Genomic DNA, 15,541 nt, shown 5'->3' on the forward strand with positions numbered 1-15,541 from the left:
TGCTTTCAGCATTTATGTATAAACTTTTTCCTTTTCATCCATGAGACTGATATTTTTCTTGATTTCAGTCAAATGAATAATCTCAGATGCCAAGTATGACTTTTGATGTCACCGTGACGGTGCTGTGAGTTGGCATCACTTCGAATCAACTTCCAGTAGCCTGTAAACGCGGTTGAATGGATTCCCTAAAAGAAAATTAGCTCTAAAAAGTAAGTGAAGATCTGCTGTCAAAAACCCAGCGGGCGCCGGTGCCATGGCAAAGCCAAACTAGGCGAGGCCAGGCAAGGGACCCCCGCACTGCCGGAGCGGCCGGGAGAGGGAATCAGCCGGTTGAGCTTCACTCTCCGAGCAGCCGTGGCAAATCTCAGGAATACAAACGCTGTTCCCCGGAATCGCGCTCAGGCTTCACAAATTCAAAGACAGTGTGAGCGGCAGGACCCGGGGCGTGTGTCGGTGCGGGACCACGGCCGGGTCCTGCTTCGGCGAAGGTTCCGAAAATCCCTGGTGGGTTCCCGACCACCGCGGAAGGGCGGTGGGATGTCTCAAGGAAGCACGAGCTCCGCCTCGCCCGGCCGGGAGGGTATTTCCCCTGCAGCGCCTCTCTGTCCCGGGGCGGAGGGCTACTCCGAGAGAGCGACCCCGCCGCCGGCCCGGGCCCGGCCGAACACCGCCCCGGGCGCTGCGGGTCCCCATTGGCCGCGGGCAGCCCCGTGAGCGGCGGCGGGGGAGTGCGAGCCCCGTTACCCGGCGCGACGGCCGCCCGCGTCCCCCGCCCGCCCTCCCGGGTTGCTCCCGGGGCCGGCGCTTCGCTCCGCTCGGCCGCGGCGCTGGCGGCGAGCGGGAGTTGCAATAAATGCGTATGTCTGCGGCACAGCCCGGGGCGGCGCGGCGGGCTCCCTGCCCTCCGGGGCGGCGGCGAGCCCCGCCGGGCCGGCCTGATGCGCGCCCCTCCTCCGGGGCCACGTGCTGAGGGGTGAGCGGGGGTCGGGGTGGTCGCCGCCCGGGGGAGACCCGCGTTCGGCTGTGAAGCCGGGACCGGCGGCCGGCACGGGGAGCCCCGGCGGTGTATTGTTCTCCTTGACAGATAACGTGATCTCGGCCAGGCGAGAGCGAAGGGGTGGAGGGGCCGGGGGAGGGAGAGAAAGGAAGCGGAGGGAGGGGAGGGGGCAGGAGGATCCCGCGTCCTCGGAGGAAATTCTCAGGCCGGGAGGACGCGCGGCTTGCGCACGGCAAGTCGGGACTGGCTCTCCTGGGAGTTCCCTCGGCGGGGAGGGGGAGGGGAGCGGCGATCTCCGCCGGCGGGGAGAGGCCGCGGCTTCGCCCTGCGAGGCCCTGCCTCCTCGGTGCGCGCCCTCCCCGGCGCGGAGCTCCCGCGGCTCCCGCCCCGCACAGCTCCCAGGGCGGGCAGCGCCCAGCACCGCGCCCGGGAGCGCTCCTGCCGCCGCGCGGGGGGACCCGGTGACGTCACGGGCGGCGCGCTCCCCGCGCTCGCTCCGCGCTCGCCGCCCTGTAACTTCTGTTCTGGGAAGTGGTGCCAGGAATAGCCCGGCGGAGCCGCCTGCAGCGCGGAGCGCTCCCTCCCGCCGCGGCCAGGGCGGGCTGCGGCTCCTGGGCCTCCGCCTCTCCCCCGTGCAACACCAGCCCCTCCGCCACTGTCAGGGAGATGGTGATGAGCCTTTCCAAAAAGAGGGAGAGGAATGACCTGCCTTAAGATAAACGCGTGAAGCGGGCGCCCCTTGGCCGCTGGAATATCTCTGTCTGTCTTTATATATAAAGAAGCACCGCGAGCCGCCTCACTCCGGGCGAGCCCTTAGCAAAGGAGCAACACGAGCGCCCGGCGGGATCAGCAGCAGCAACAACAACAACAAGGGCACCGGGAGGGCTTCCCTCCTTCCTCCTCGGTGATTTCCCAGGTGAGCAGCACCGGCTGCTGCGGGCAGCCCCCTCCTCCCTGCCCGCCGCTCATTCCCTGTCACCGGCACCAGCTGACAGCCGCGCCGGGGCGGCGGGGCTCGGGTGCGGGGCGCCGCGGGGCTGGGGTCGGGCCGTGGCAGGCAGGGCGCTCAGCGGAGCGGGGGGGGTCTGTGGCTGGCGCTCCGAGTGCCGCCCGGGGCTGCGGGGGTAGATGGAGGGCAAGGCGGCGGGAGGGCGCCGGCGGGGGAAGCCGGCGGGGCTGTAAAACCGCCGGACCGGTAAGTCACCTCTGTGGCGGCGGCTCCGGGCGCCGGCAGGCACCGGCACCGTCCCCGGGGCACCACGGCCGGCGGCCCTTCCCGCTGAGCCGGCGCAGGAGGGGGACACGGCGGGGACAGGCCTTTGTCGGTGACACGCCGTTAGGAAATGTGGGGAATACCCGGCTTGTAAGTGTATGCAGATGAGGAGAAGGCTGCCTTGCGTAATCCCCTCCTGCGGCGGGGAATGGGCATGGTCACCGCCGGGGAGAGGCGCCCGCGGGGGGGCCGGCCCGACGGGGCACTCATCGCGGCCTCCGGCGCCCCGGGAGCGGATGGGGGGGGCACCAAGGCGGGGGGGGGGGCGCCCGGGGCCACCCGGCGCGGCGGTGGGCAGGGCGCTGGAGGTAGCGGAGGGAGGGGATGTGCCCCGGCTGCCAGCGCGTCCCCGCCGGGTTGCCGGACACGGGGGAAGTGCGTGTGTGTGCGGGGACACCCGGCACCGCGCCGGGGTGCGTGTGCGAGAGTGCGTGTGCGCGCTGCGCCGCGGTGACTGTTCCCTGAAGTGGGTGGGACGTTGGCCCGTTCCGGGAATGTTCCATGACGTGTAAACGCCACAGGAAGGGGGTTAACGAGGGGCTCGGCCGGGGCCGCCGCCGGGTCCCTCCCTTTCTCCCTCCCTCTGTCCCCCCGCCTGCCGGCGGGGCTGCCGCGGGGGCCGGCGGGGGCACGATCCCTTATGTAATGCGGGGTATGTGTGCGGCCGGCGGGGATTATGTAAGCGGCACATCAGCGCCTGTCGCATAGGATATCGCATAGGATACACCACCGCACGCCGGCTCCGCGCCGGGAGGCGGGCAGGGGCGGCGAGCTACCCCGCCGTGGCCCCGCCGTGTCCCCGACGTCGGGGTCAAGCGGCGCGGGGGAGGCGGGGGAAAGCCCCGGGTTATCCCGGGTCATGCCCCGCAGCCCGCCCCGACCTTCCTGCCGGGGGCTGGCGCGCCGCATGGCCTTCCTCTCGTGAGAGGGAGCCCGAGGCGGAGGGGACGGAGGGTGGTGGTGTCCAGGCTCCGGGTGGTGGGTGTCCCCAAGAACTCCGGCCCGCGGGTGGGGAAGCCGGTGGGAGGCCCCGCCGCCCCAGCACGCCTGGCCCGGGGTCCCGGCCGGCCGCCGGCCAGCACATCTTGTCTCCGTGGGCAGGCGGCCGGGGCTCGCCCCAGGACAACGATAAACCTTCTCAGAGCTTAATTTCCCGGAAAAGGGTTCTGTTTTTCTTATTAGTTGGCACTAATGATAAAACTTTTTTTTTTTTTTTTTAGTTTTTTTTTATGATACTTGCAGAAATGAAACTTCTGCTGAAACACTAAAGAGTTGAGGGTTTTTAGGCAATAATTATTAAAAACCTTTTTAAACTAAAGTAATCGAAATATTAATGAGTTTCAGCAGAAATATTTAGCTAAATAGTTTCTCTTGTCTCATTTTAAAGTGATGCCTACTTTAATATTAAATCTGTGTGGGTTTGTGCATTATTAAATAATAGAGGGGGCACTAAGCATTTTATGTTGGCTTAGTCAAGGGTGTCACTTTTTCTTTATTTTTTCCTTCTAATGAGTTTATACAGAGAGCTGTTACGAAAGAAGTAAACAAAGTGGTCAGGGTGGTAAAAGAGAAGCATTGCTGGCTAGGTCTCTATTTCTCTGCTTCCCGGAGCTGCGGGTGCAGGCGTGTGTTCGTGCAGCTCCCAGCGCAAGGGGGCTCCGGTCATCATCATCAGGAGTTCTGGGGACACCGGGTAATTGCAGTAATTACTAGATTAAAAGGAACTACTGGTCTAACGAGGTACAAATTCAGTGGGCCCAGTTTTACGTTCTGTTGTTGTTGTGGATTACCACTGACTACCAGAGGAATTTGATCCTCAGGTTATCAGGACATGGTGTGGAATCCTCAATATTTTGGTAGTGAAGATGATATACAGACATGCTAAAAAAATGCATCTGTTTTTCAAAGATAGGAGAGTCTCTGCCTGTTAGATTTACAGCACGTGAGTATATTTAGGTAGGTGCAGTGTATCCTGGGGTTTATATTTATTTACACTTAGATGTTAAATCTTTCCTGATCCTTCCACTCAGGAGATATTTCTGAAACTTCAGGTATGGATTATCTGAAACTTTATTAATTTTTTTTTTTTTGCTTTGTCTCATTCCTCAAAAAAATTAAGTGTTGTAGAATAGGCTGAGAAGTTTTTTTCATGTGAGTTTTAATAAGTTACTACTGTCATCTGCAAGTGTATTGAAGATTACTGTGGTTTTCAGCTGTGCAAAAGTGGCAGTGATACAATACGAAATCAGTGTGTCATTTCTTTTGTTGATTGAACAATCCGCATTTTAAACGTTTTGTAGTCTGTTGTGTGGATCTTATTTTCCAATGGCTGTTAGACATAGCAGTTCTATACGTCCTGACTGAGGTGGCTTCTTAAAATCTCACTGCTATGGATTAGGATAGAATCGAGCAGCACTTGTCCCAAAGCACAAATGTAGAGGACTTTTAATTGTGTATCTAAGTCCAATTGTGTGGCAACAGTGCAGAATGCTTCTTTATAAAGGCAGATTATTAGATTCTCAAGTGACTAGATTGCCTCATATGTGAGATCTGTTTACAAACCTTCTTGTTACTATGAAGACAAAACAGAGAGCCATATGCATTCATGTGGTCCTAGCTGAATAATGGTACATGTGTCTACTTGAGTGTTTGGCAGTATATCATGTTTAGTTTATGTGGTGGCACCCTACAAGGCTATTCTTTTTTGACTTTTAACTATTTCTAATACCATTGGCTGTACTCAGTTGCGTGAGCAAATTTATGACCCTGGTCTGCATGTTTGTAACTAAGCTGGACATTTTTAAAGCAGGTCATTTATTGTTGAGCATTTTGCCGAACTTCTTTGCTTATTCATTTGTTTAGGTGCTTTAAAAAAAAATAAAGGTGAATTGAATTTAAACAGAAGTGAAAGTAATGAGTACCATTTTGTATGTCCCTCTGCTCATCATTTTTGGTCAGCAGCAGGGGCAGTTTCTGTTACTGCTTTTGTAATTTAACCATATTGGGTAAGGTAGTGGGAATATAGGAGCTGTGTGCCTCGCAGAAGTGGTTTACTTAGTGAAGTACTGCAATACTTACCCATCAAAGAGAAGAATGCTTGCTATTTAAGAGTGTTCCTGTATACAAGTCATAGTAATGTATAAGTCACAGTAATGTGACTTGGATTATGAAATATGGCTTGCCATCCTTCAAATTTGAGTGTGCTGGGGTTTATAATAAGCTGTGGTTGGTTATATCGATAGTTATCTGTACAGCTCAGCAAGTACTACCTGCTTGTAGTTGATTCTGCCTAAGGATTGCGGGTAAATTGCCAGAGCTGAGTACTGACTTCCTTTGTCTTAGGTCCCATCACAAATCAGGCCCATGAAAAGTTGGTTCTTCATGTCAGTGGTCTTCACACAGGGTAAAGAGAAAATATTTTTATCCGTTTTACCTCAGACTGTCAGTATGTGGTTTTAAATTATTGGTCCTCCAAGCAGGAGGAATGCGTAATTATTATTATTATTGCGGGTTAAAGGCTTCAGGAAGAGTTAATTGTTAATACTTTTGGGAGTTGAACAGGAGTGTTGAGTGCAGAGGCTGCATACCTTTGTTATTTGAAAAAGGTCCGATAAGTTATGAGGAAACTGCTTTAAAAATTCTTTTTTTTTTTTAAAGAGGCAGTTTTTTTTTTTCAAGATTTCTTAAACAGCATCTCTGAAGTAGTATGTTACAGATTAAATATTTTTTAAATTACTTGGCTTTCTTCTGTAGTTTAACCATTTGTTTGAGGGTTTTTTTTTTTTGGTTGGTTGGGTGTTTTGGTTTTTTGTTGTTGTTTTTTTTCCCTTCAATAGAATATCTAGCAGTTGATAAAAAGTGAAGAAACAGCAAGGGGAAGTGTAAGCTAGATGGAAAATAGAGAATAGTATTTTTCACATAGTCAGTAATTTGGGCTGCTACATTTAAATAAAGCAGCCCAGAATTATGATAGAACAATGAAAGTTTCAAGCTGATTGGGCTGTTCTGATGGGAAATAGCAGTTTGTACAGCCTTGTTTCTCTTCTGGGTGCTTAAAAATTTTATAAGACTTTGCAACGACTCCCCTATTTCAGCAGGAAATATTAAGAAGCAGTTCATTGTGGCCATATTTTTAATTTTTAAGTGAAATTAGGACTTGTGAAAATGCTGGTCTGACAGCCTGAGAGAAAAAATCCACTGTAAATAGAAATATTGGAAGTTTTTCCATGACAACCAAATAGCAAGCCCCTGTTTAGACTTCAAGAAATCGTAAGTGAAATTAAAGAATATGTTAATATCTGGAAACATCTGGGGTTTAAATTTTTTTTTTTTTTAACTAAAATAGAAAGTGTGAGGTACCATGGACATTTTATTTCACCATTCTGGTTTGTTCATAGATTAAACAATTGGCTTTACCCTCCCTACTCATTTGTAGTAGGTTGTCCCTAGTAAGGTTTGTCCCTGAGAACTCTCTTTCCCAAAGCTATAAGCATGGAAAAGGTGCAGGAGGATATAGACAGGGGAAAAAAATCTTATACAGTGTTTCAAAGTCCCCAGTGTATAATAATAAGACATTAAGTACCATATGCAATTTTGTCTGTCAGGAATTGCTTGCCTTTTTTATTGTCTTGTGATTAAATTCTTGCCATCATTGATATGGTCTAAACATAAAAGCTTCTTCTTGCTCTGAGGAAGTATTGTGGATTTTGGGTGCTTTTAATTTGTCTTTCAGGCACATTCTGTACATCTCCAAAATGGTCACTCTGTTCTCTGTATGCCAGCAATGGGGTGTGGAGCACTCTGGTTTTGGTCGCAGTATTGCTTATGTTTCTGTATTTCCTTGTTCTGCCCTGGATGTGTCTCTTTTACTGTTTTTTGAACTTGGATATTGCCTTTTACTTGAATAAGTAAAAACCTGTGCATGCTTTTTTTTTTTTCCCCTTCACTTTCTCTGGATGGGAGTCTCAGGGCATACCTACCCAAAAATGTACCACTTGAGTGGTTTTCTTAAATAATACAGTCCATAAATATGGTTTTAATTATCTGATGTAAATTCCCCAGGTACATGATTATACTGATATGACCAGCTTGTATAGTGATAATATCCCCTTTTTCTGGGTTTGTTTATGCACATTCTATCGCTGTCAGTGTAAACTTGGTCTCAGCAGAAAAGTTCTTCCTAAATATGACATGGTAACCACAAGCAATGTAATAATGTAGTAGGTAATGAGTTTATGGCCACTTCATGTACACATGGGTTTGTTTTGTTGCACCTCAATTTGTGTTTTACAGAAAATTTTCTTGTTTTGTCTTTTTTTTTCCTGTTAGTTAATAGTTCTGCCCTAATACAGTTACAGAGTCTGAAAAATGCAGATGTACAATAAATTTGATCCTGCACACCCAAAAAAGAACAGTAAAGAATACCTCCGTTCTTAAATGTGGAGGTTCACTTAATTGCAACTTAAGTAAGTCGTAATAAACTGCTGCAGCTCTAGCTAAAACCTTTGATTTATGCAAATTGCAAAAAAGTGGGGGGAAAAGGAGGTACAGTATTTTTTGAAAGGCATAGCTTAATTGCTGTTGTGTCATACAGGAGAAATTCAAGGTTTGACTGCTACAGGAAATTTCTTCAGGTAGTAGTTTATTGGAAATTCCATACAAAGAAAAGCAGTTAGGTAATTTGCATGTATAGTTCAGTTTAATAGAGCAGTGAAAACTAGAGGAGCAAACAGGAATTGAAATCAGTGTCAGGTGACATTTTAAAAGTAATACAATAAAGTAGAGTTTGACCCTCTTCATAAGAAAATACTCATAAAAAATGAAGCAGAAAATTTCCAAGTTGTTTTCTGTAATTTATGATGAAGTTTAGACTTTTGTGGCTACAGAGAATAGTATTGCTAAAGAAATGTAAAAAGCTGAATGAAAATTCCAACTGCACAGTGTAAGACATGATAAAACATCAGAGGATTTTTTAAAATAATATTATTTATGTAGAAGGTTTTCCATAGACCAACGTCTGTGCTTAGGTAGAAAAGAGCTCTAAGTTAAAAAATATAATGGCACAGGATCAGGGTTATCAAAATTAGTCTTATTAGACAGTGGAGTATGGTTTTTTTTGTTGGTATGTTTTTTTGTCGTTTTTGTTTGTTTAAGTAAGATAAAAGTTCCAGTTCTCTGTATTTATGTATTTTGTGTTTGTGGCTTGCATTAAAACAAAACAAGTGTAGTGTGTCAGGAAAGAATAGTATGAAATAATAACTGAGGTTACCCTTCCTTGACAACAAGATGTGACACTATTTAGTTAGAGCAAAAACTATTTAGTTTAGGCCAAAATCAGTATTCAACAGAGACGTAAATTCCTGGCATCTATTACCAATCTTCACAGGTCAGTGTAGTTAATTTTGTGTGTAGCGTGCTTACAAAAGTTCTAGAAGTATGTGGAGTTTTATGTTGCTTGTCTCTCAAAGACAGCTAAAATAAATAGTTCAGTTAGCTGAAAAATAATATATATTTGCTCTTAACTGTTGTCAGTTTTACTGAGGACTGGATGTGATTTTCTGTCTTTCTACACAAGCATCAGCAATGAAAGAGACGCCCTAGAGCGTCGTGCAGGCCCGTGGTTCACTGACACCTCTGCATGCTGACAGTGTTCAACTGAGTCCTGTGTGACACCTGTGAAACACTGATTCATCTTGGGAGTTGAATTTCTAAAACTGCTTTGTTAATGTTTTAGAAAAGAAAATCAAGTACTATTCATGGTCTTCTGTAACAATGGAAATGGACAAATTTTTACTTTTTCCCATTTAAAATCGGTTATGTTTATGAATGCAATTTCTGAAACTGTTTATGAAAAGCCTTTTAAGTGTATTTGTCTGAAGTAAAATAGTTCTTTAGTGAAAAAGGCATTTATCTTTGGCAGGACTTTCATAATGAGACTCCTACAGCCAGATTCCCCATCCTGTGTAGGTCAATAAAAGTATCTACAGTTTGGTAAAAACAGGATTAAACTATCAACTATGAGACTATAAAGTTGGACATCTTCCTGCTGTCTTGATAATCTGTTTTGGTCACCAGGTGAGGCTATACTACTAGGCTCTTTGAACAAAGCGATTTTGCTTTAAAATCTCTTCAAAGCTATGTGAATTGAATTTCTTCCAATATTCTTAGTAAATTCATGTCAAACAAAACTTTCGGTCTGTTCCATTATTTTATGCTTGGTCCTACAATAGTAACAAATGCCTTTAAAAGTTAGTGAATATTTTCACAGAGCTGCTTGGCTAGAATATTTGATTTCTTAAGGTTTAAATAATGGATAAGCTGCATGTATTTAATTTGTGAGGTACAGTTGAATTTTGATACATGCTTAGCAAGATGTTACTGATACATCTGAAGAAATCTGTGGTAAGTGTAAGAGTCGTTTATATAATACGCTTAGGAGGAAATTATGTTAGTGAAATACAAACTGACAGAAAGGTATTTGTTTTAGAGTGATACCAAATACAGTGTTGCTACCTCTGCAGTTGGTTTTTATGATGGAAAATATTGGGATCAAGAGGACAGTGAAGTTGGTCCAGTCATGTTTGATATGTCATATATTTTTTATCTCTGATTTACCTGATTACTAAATAAACACACAATTTGTGCTCATCTTTGACTTAATTCATTGTAGTGAGTAATGTTAATTATTGGTGAAGAACTTTTTAGTCAGCCACACGTAAGTAAACCCACTACATGATTTGGAGTAATCAGTAGGGCAATTTTGAGTCAGCTATTCTCTTTCTAAACAAGTGAGGTTGTAAATTGGAGCTGATATACAGTAGTATGACAGCACCTTTCTTTGGTCTGACAGGCCTTTGGTCTGTGAAATGTGGGGAGGCAAAAGGATGAGATACAATACGTTCATTTTCTCTGCTTTGTTTTTTAGCTCAGCTCATATAGTTGTTCAGTGATTCTATTAAATTAGTGATCTCTTCATGGGAAAAATTCAACCACTCTGTATCTTACCTTTATGAACAGACTTGAAGGAGAGGTTAGAAAGTAACAGAGAAGGGAATGGAAACATATCAGGTCTTCCAAATTTTTCTTTTGGAGCAAGGACAGGATGTGTTTACATGTCACTTAGAAATGCTTGTTTTGCTTCTGGGTTGTACAGATTTCCTCATGCAGGGGTGATAGACCCAAACCCTCCATGATGGGAGGCTGGACTGGACACATTCACTTGTAAAAGATGAGTGCACAGGAAGAACGTTTGCTTTTGTTTTGGTGTATGTTCTCTGTGTGATGCTTTATAGTAGTGTGTCTGGGGTCTTTGCTCATTCTTCTGTAGGAACAGTGAAGTACCTTGCAGTAGATGTACCCTGACTTCCCTTCCCTTGCTCCCCAGATCACCCTGTGCATCTGGGAAAGAGAAAGACACATGGGACGATGCAGTTCCCTTATGCACACCTCTTCAAAACTTCATTGTAGCTTATTTTCCACAAATGGAGTGAATATGAGAGAAACCTTTTAATTTTCTTTCTCACTCACAACCTTATTAATTACAGAAGAAAACAGGGGTGTTAAATACACAATTTTGGATGTATGCTGGTTGAGGATGAGGCTTTGAGGGGAAGATCAATAAGATCTTGAATGTGACTGACAGTGGATTGTAATTGCCTACAGGAAGTTATTTTTATCAGATCAAGTGTCCCTTTAACCTACAGAATTCTAGTAATACAGTCTTTAGAATCCCTGTCCAGTCTCAAGTCATACAAGCATGTGTTGCTAAGTAACTAAGATTCTGTGGAAGGCGCATTCAAGGATACAGTGGTAACATCCTCTAACTTCCAACTTTGACGTCTCCACAGGTAGAGTGCACACAGAATATGATGCTTCTTATCTTGCTCAGTGTTTGAAGGTATTTATTTTTACATTTGCATGGTTTAGATTTAATTTCTTTGCAGTATCATTTAATCCCAGGCAATAGTTTGACCCACTTAACTACCAAGCAGGGGAATAAATTAAACTAATTTTGACTCTCTTTTTCTCAGTCAAGTGGGTTGTCTGGCGAGCCAAAAGTGTAATATATACATTTGATGGCTGTTTACAGATTCACACACTAGAAAACAGAGAGCTGTGTTTCAGTTTCTTTGCCTAATTCAGTGTCTCATGCAGGTGATGGGATTATACTTGTCTTTTTATCTCAGCCAAAAATGCATTTTTTTGGCTCCTGCTTTGAGGATTTCCCATAAAAATGAACATATTACAGCAGAAAATGGAGAGGGTTTGCCACATTGTGTGAAGAAATATTTAAGAATTCATGTCTAAGTATATACATCTAGACTCATGTATGTATATGTGATCATAGCTTTTACCTCTAGTCATGTCCTGTCTTCTTCATAGAACAGTATCAATATACCTGGAATAATTTCATGAGAGCTCATGGTTGGAAGTCTGGCTTGTTTGTCACTGGGAGGAAGATTTGTCCTGGTTTCCATGTAGGTTCAACTTCTGCTGTTGGTTAACTATCAAAGAAAATATTGTAAATAAATAAATTTATTTGAATTATTTATGACTGTTAGCATTTATTTCACAAATGTCTATACAGATGTATATACACAGCCACATTTTGTTGAAAATGTAAAAATATCTTAGTTCTCAGTGTGAGGAACTGCAGTGTTCTCACTTTGGTGTGTGTGTATCAGAGTCTGCCCAGGGTATCTTTCTAAAATATTATCCACTGTTCCTGGTGCTCTGCTGCTAGGAGCATGCAGCAGGATCAGTAAGTGAGCATGGCCCCATTTAGCCGTTTGTGACTGACTCAGCCAAGGTCATGTCTTGTTGGACCCCATAAAGATGTTTGCCTTTAAGCAGAAGCACTTTGAGTTCCTCTTACATCCCCATGTTTCTGAAGGATGATGCAGTCACATCCCTCTGTCTGCTCAGAAGGTGGAAGGGTCATTGCCCAGGCCCTGTCATTACTGGTGCCTGACACTTGCCTTGAGCATGGTGCTCACTGAGCCTTGCTGCTCTGGTGGGGCGCCCACCTCCACACTGCAGCTGAGCTAATGCTGCCAGCTCTCTCGCTTGTAGGAAAGTGACCAGAAAGTCAGTCCCTGAGGAGAATACCTGTGCAAATAGATGGTGGAAATCAAAGCTGTCCTAAAAAGCACTTGGATCGTGCCAGCATGGATCTTGTTGCTGGAGCTTCACTTTCTCAGGAGCCAACACAAAACCGTCTTGCCCTCATCTCACGGTTTTCTAATCAGTGCCCCAAATCTGAGAAGATGACACCAAACTGTGCCTGGCACGGGTTGTGACATCATGTGAACTGCCTCGTCTCTTGTGAATATGATGAAAATTCTGTCATTTTGGATTTTGTCCTGACTAATAAAAGTGCAGAATGGGAAGTTACTGATTTTGATTTTTTTTTCATGAGGCCAGGATTTTGCCATCAGCTGTAGATAGGACTTGTACTGCTGAAATAGTGCTCCTCGTGACTGTTCCAGCCTATAAATGGAAACCTTCAGCATGCAGGGTTTGCTTTTCATTGAATATAGTAACACTAGGTGAGACTGTAGGAAAAACTGTCTACATGGAAACAGCCTCTGGATACTTCAGGCAGAGAAGACCTACAACGAAAGCCACTCTCAACAGAAATGATCTTTAAATTGCCAGATGGTATAAGATATTTTAGAAAAAAAAAATTATACATTATGTACACTAAGGTGCTTTCATTGTGATTTGAATATAAGGTGCATGGAGTTGAAGGTGAAAATATTGCAACTGACTGGCTTAGACCTGTGGTTTCAGCTTTTTTTCAGTTATTATTTGTAGTTATAACCCAGCTGAAAAAGAAACTTGCTTGGAGCCAGGGCTGTGTCTTGTCCTGTGTGCTTCTCTCCCCAGTGAAATCCCATTATCTGTTTTTGGAATGATTAAGGTGTGAGATACTTGCATTTAATTTCGGTTTGTGTATGATGATCTGTTTTATTTTTATTTTTTTGATGAGGTCTGATGCCTGCTTATTTCAAGTGGCATAATTTCAAAGGATTTCTGTTTTTTTTTTTTGTCTGTTTCTGGTATGGTTCAGCATAAAAAGAAAGATAAAACAATATATAAAAGGGGTTTGCACGGTTCTAGTGTGATGTTTCATTTTGGTGTACTTCACCTGCCCTATGTATCTGCTTCTCCATCTGTAGCCCAGGAGCGCCAAACTGAATTAGGTTATCCCTGATAATGGAGTTTTTCTTTGCGCTTCCCCATTTTTGGATGTAATTTAAAATAAAATCTTGCACCTCATCTGATGGATGGATTAGAGAGGAGATGAGCTTTTTTTTTTTTTTTTAACAGTACAATCAAAAAAAAAAGGAATAGGAAAAAGCCTAGTTCAATGAAAGCTTATGGCATGATTCTAGAATGCATAACCCTGGGCAAAAAGGGCCAGTTATTGGAGTAGTTCTTGTGTAACCTAATTGTTTGATAAGGATCCTTGCCTGTTTAAGTTGTTGGTTGTTGGAAATATTCCATTTCTAAATTTGTGCCTTATTGCATACCCTAAGGTATGTGTACAACCCACTGTAATTTTACAGTTTATTATTTTATTAATGAGAGCTGTGATAATGTGTTGGCTGACAAATTCCCTCCAGTCTGGGTACAGTCTCCTAATTGCCCAGGGTTCTGGGGTTGGTGACAGGGAACACAAGCAGATTCTCTGTAAGCATGGTTTACAAAACTCAGACCTTGCCCTAAAGCCTGTGTTTGGTGTGATAACGCAACCAAAGTCTGGAAAGGCCGGATAAGTTTTTTAACACACACGTAATGAATAACAATAGAAGCAGCAGAAGGAAATTCTTACTACATAATCCTGAGTACCTGAGACTTTGCCAGCTGGAAGGAGAGGGCTGCACACCTTACTTGGCCTTCTTAACCATAACAGAGGACCCCTTAGAACTTCTTTGATCTGGGTCTCTCCTGCCTGCCTTTTTGCCCAAGTGGCTGGAAGATGCTCACTTTATTTGCTGTAAGGCACACAACAGTGAGCAAGCACCTGGCATGCAGCAGCAGCTCCTACTTTTCATATGCCTCAGGGGCAGCAAGTGTACTAGGGTGCCTGTTCCCATGTTCTGGAAGCTATTTCTGTTTGCTGATCCTAGATCCACAGTACAAGAGAAGGGAGCAGCAGCAGTGGAGGTGTGGTCTGTGGAGTAGATGGGGAAATCCAGTTTACTGTGTCTGTAGCTCCGGAGACAAAACCTTCCCGTAAAAACCCATAGCAAAACACCACATCCTCAAACAACTGGCGCTTGCTCCGCAGCATGGCCCAGCTTTTCTGGTACGCTGTGAACATCTGACCCTGGGTTTGCAACATTTGGGGAGCTCTGTGAGGACCTTGTGGCAGCTCGGGTAACCCCAGCCCACAGCATGGGGGGATGGCGATTCCCACTGAGCGTATCACAGGCTGCCTCCTTACTGTGGTGGCTGGTGCAGTTTTCCACAGCTTCTGAAACTGCTCATTACAGAACTTGGCTCTTCTACAAGGGCTTTTCTTAGCTGTAGCCCCTGTGGCTTGATGCAGCATGGTTTTCTGGAGGAACAGATGGTATATTGCGTAGAAAGTTACTGTATTTTTGTATCACTGGTTTGTATTTATTTATGTTGCTCTTCATCTTCCTCTTCTTTTTTTGAGGTGTACATATAGATATAGGCCAAGTGCAGAACTTGGAATCAGTACCGGGTTTGCCTTGGGTATATTCAACTTTATATTTGTGTAGGAGTGCAGTGTTTTGCACTGAGTAGGGTGTGCTCTCTGAAGTTTTAGGGAACAGATTTTCATCATTTGGATGGAAATTAGTTCAAAATACTGCAAGGGGAAAAAAGCATTTTCCCCTTAGAAGTAAGAAGACCTTTAAAAGAAAAAGTCAGTATCTTCTTAAACAAGCTTTATACTCACTGAAGTACCGTTTAGTTTTTAAGTCAGTAGATGTGTTTTCTGTATCTAATCTTTGTTTTTTAATTGATATCATCTGGTCAATTTGAGTGAAAATGCTATTCCCATAAGAAAAATATTATTCTAAATATTATTGTTGCCTAGGATCTGTTGAATTAATGGGATACCGAAGCAGTCAAGTTGATTTGATATTTTTAAGATTTGAAAAGTGTTTTTTCTTTGTTTCCATGAAAGCAGTTTAAATAAGTATTTTAGCAATTGCTTTTGGTTTCTAGAAATTAGATTACTTATTGTTGAAAACTTCAGGTTCTTAAACATGGGTTTCAGGTCTGTTTTGTCTTGA

At 44.8% G+C, this 15,541-nt stretch overlaps 1 protein-coding gene across 9 annotated transcripts in view; it reads left to right on the forward strand.

Moving 5' to 3' along the window:
• The first annotated feature begins 1,157 nt into the window (after positions 1–1,157).
• The window catches only part of HIVEP2 (HIVEP zinc finger 2), a 137,369-nt gene continuing 122,985 nt past the window's right edge, over positions 1,158–15,541 (forward strand). For 6 of the 9 annotated variants that reach the window (XM_068184749.1, XM_068184746.1, XM_068184752.1 and 3 more), the window contains exon 1: positions 1,158–1,913. The gene's annotated coding sequence lies outside the window, so the exon portion shown is untranslated. Of the gene's footprint in view, positions 1,914–2,948; positions 4,322–15,541 lie in introns of those variants that run through there. The other 3 variants (XM_068184750.1, XM_068184751.1, XM_068184757.1) reach the window with 1 other exon arrangement.

Source organism: Anomalospiza imberbis, chromosome 3, assembly GCF_031753505.1.
Source record: "Anomalospiza imberbis isolate Cuckoo-Finch-1a 21T00152 chromosome 3, ASM3175350v1, whole genome shotgun sequence".
Lineage (NCBI taxonomy): Eukaryota > Metazoa > Chordata > Aves > Passeriformes > Viduidae > Anomalospiza > Anomalospiza imberbis.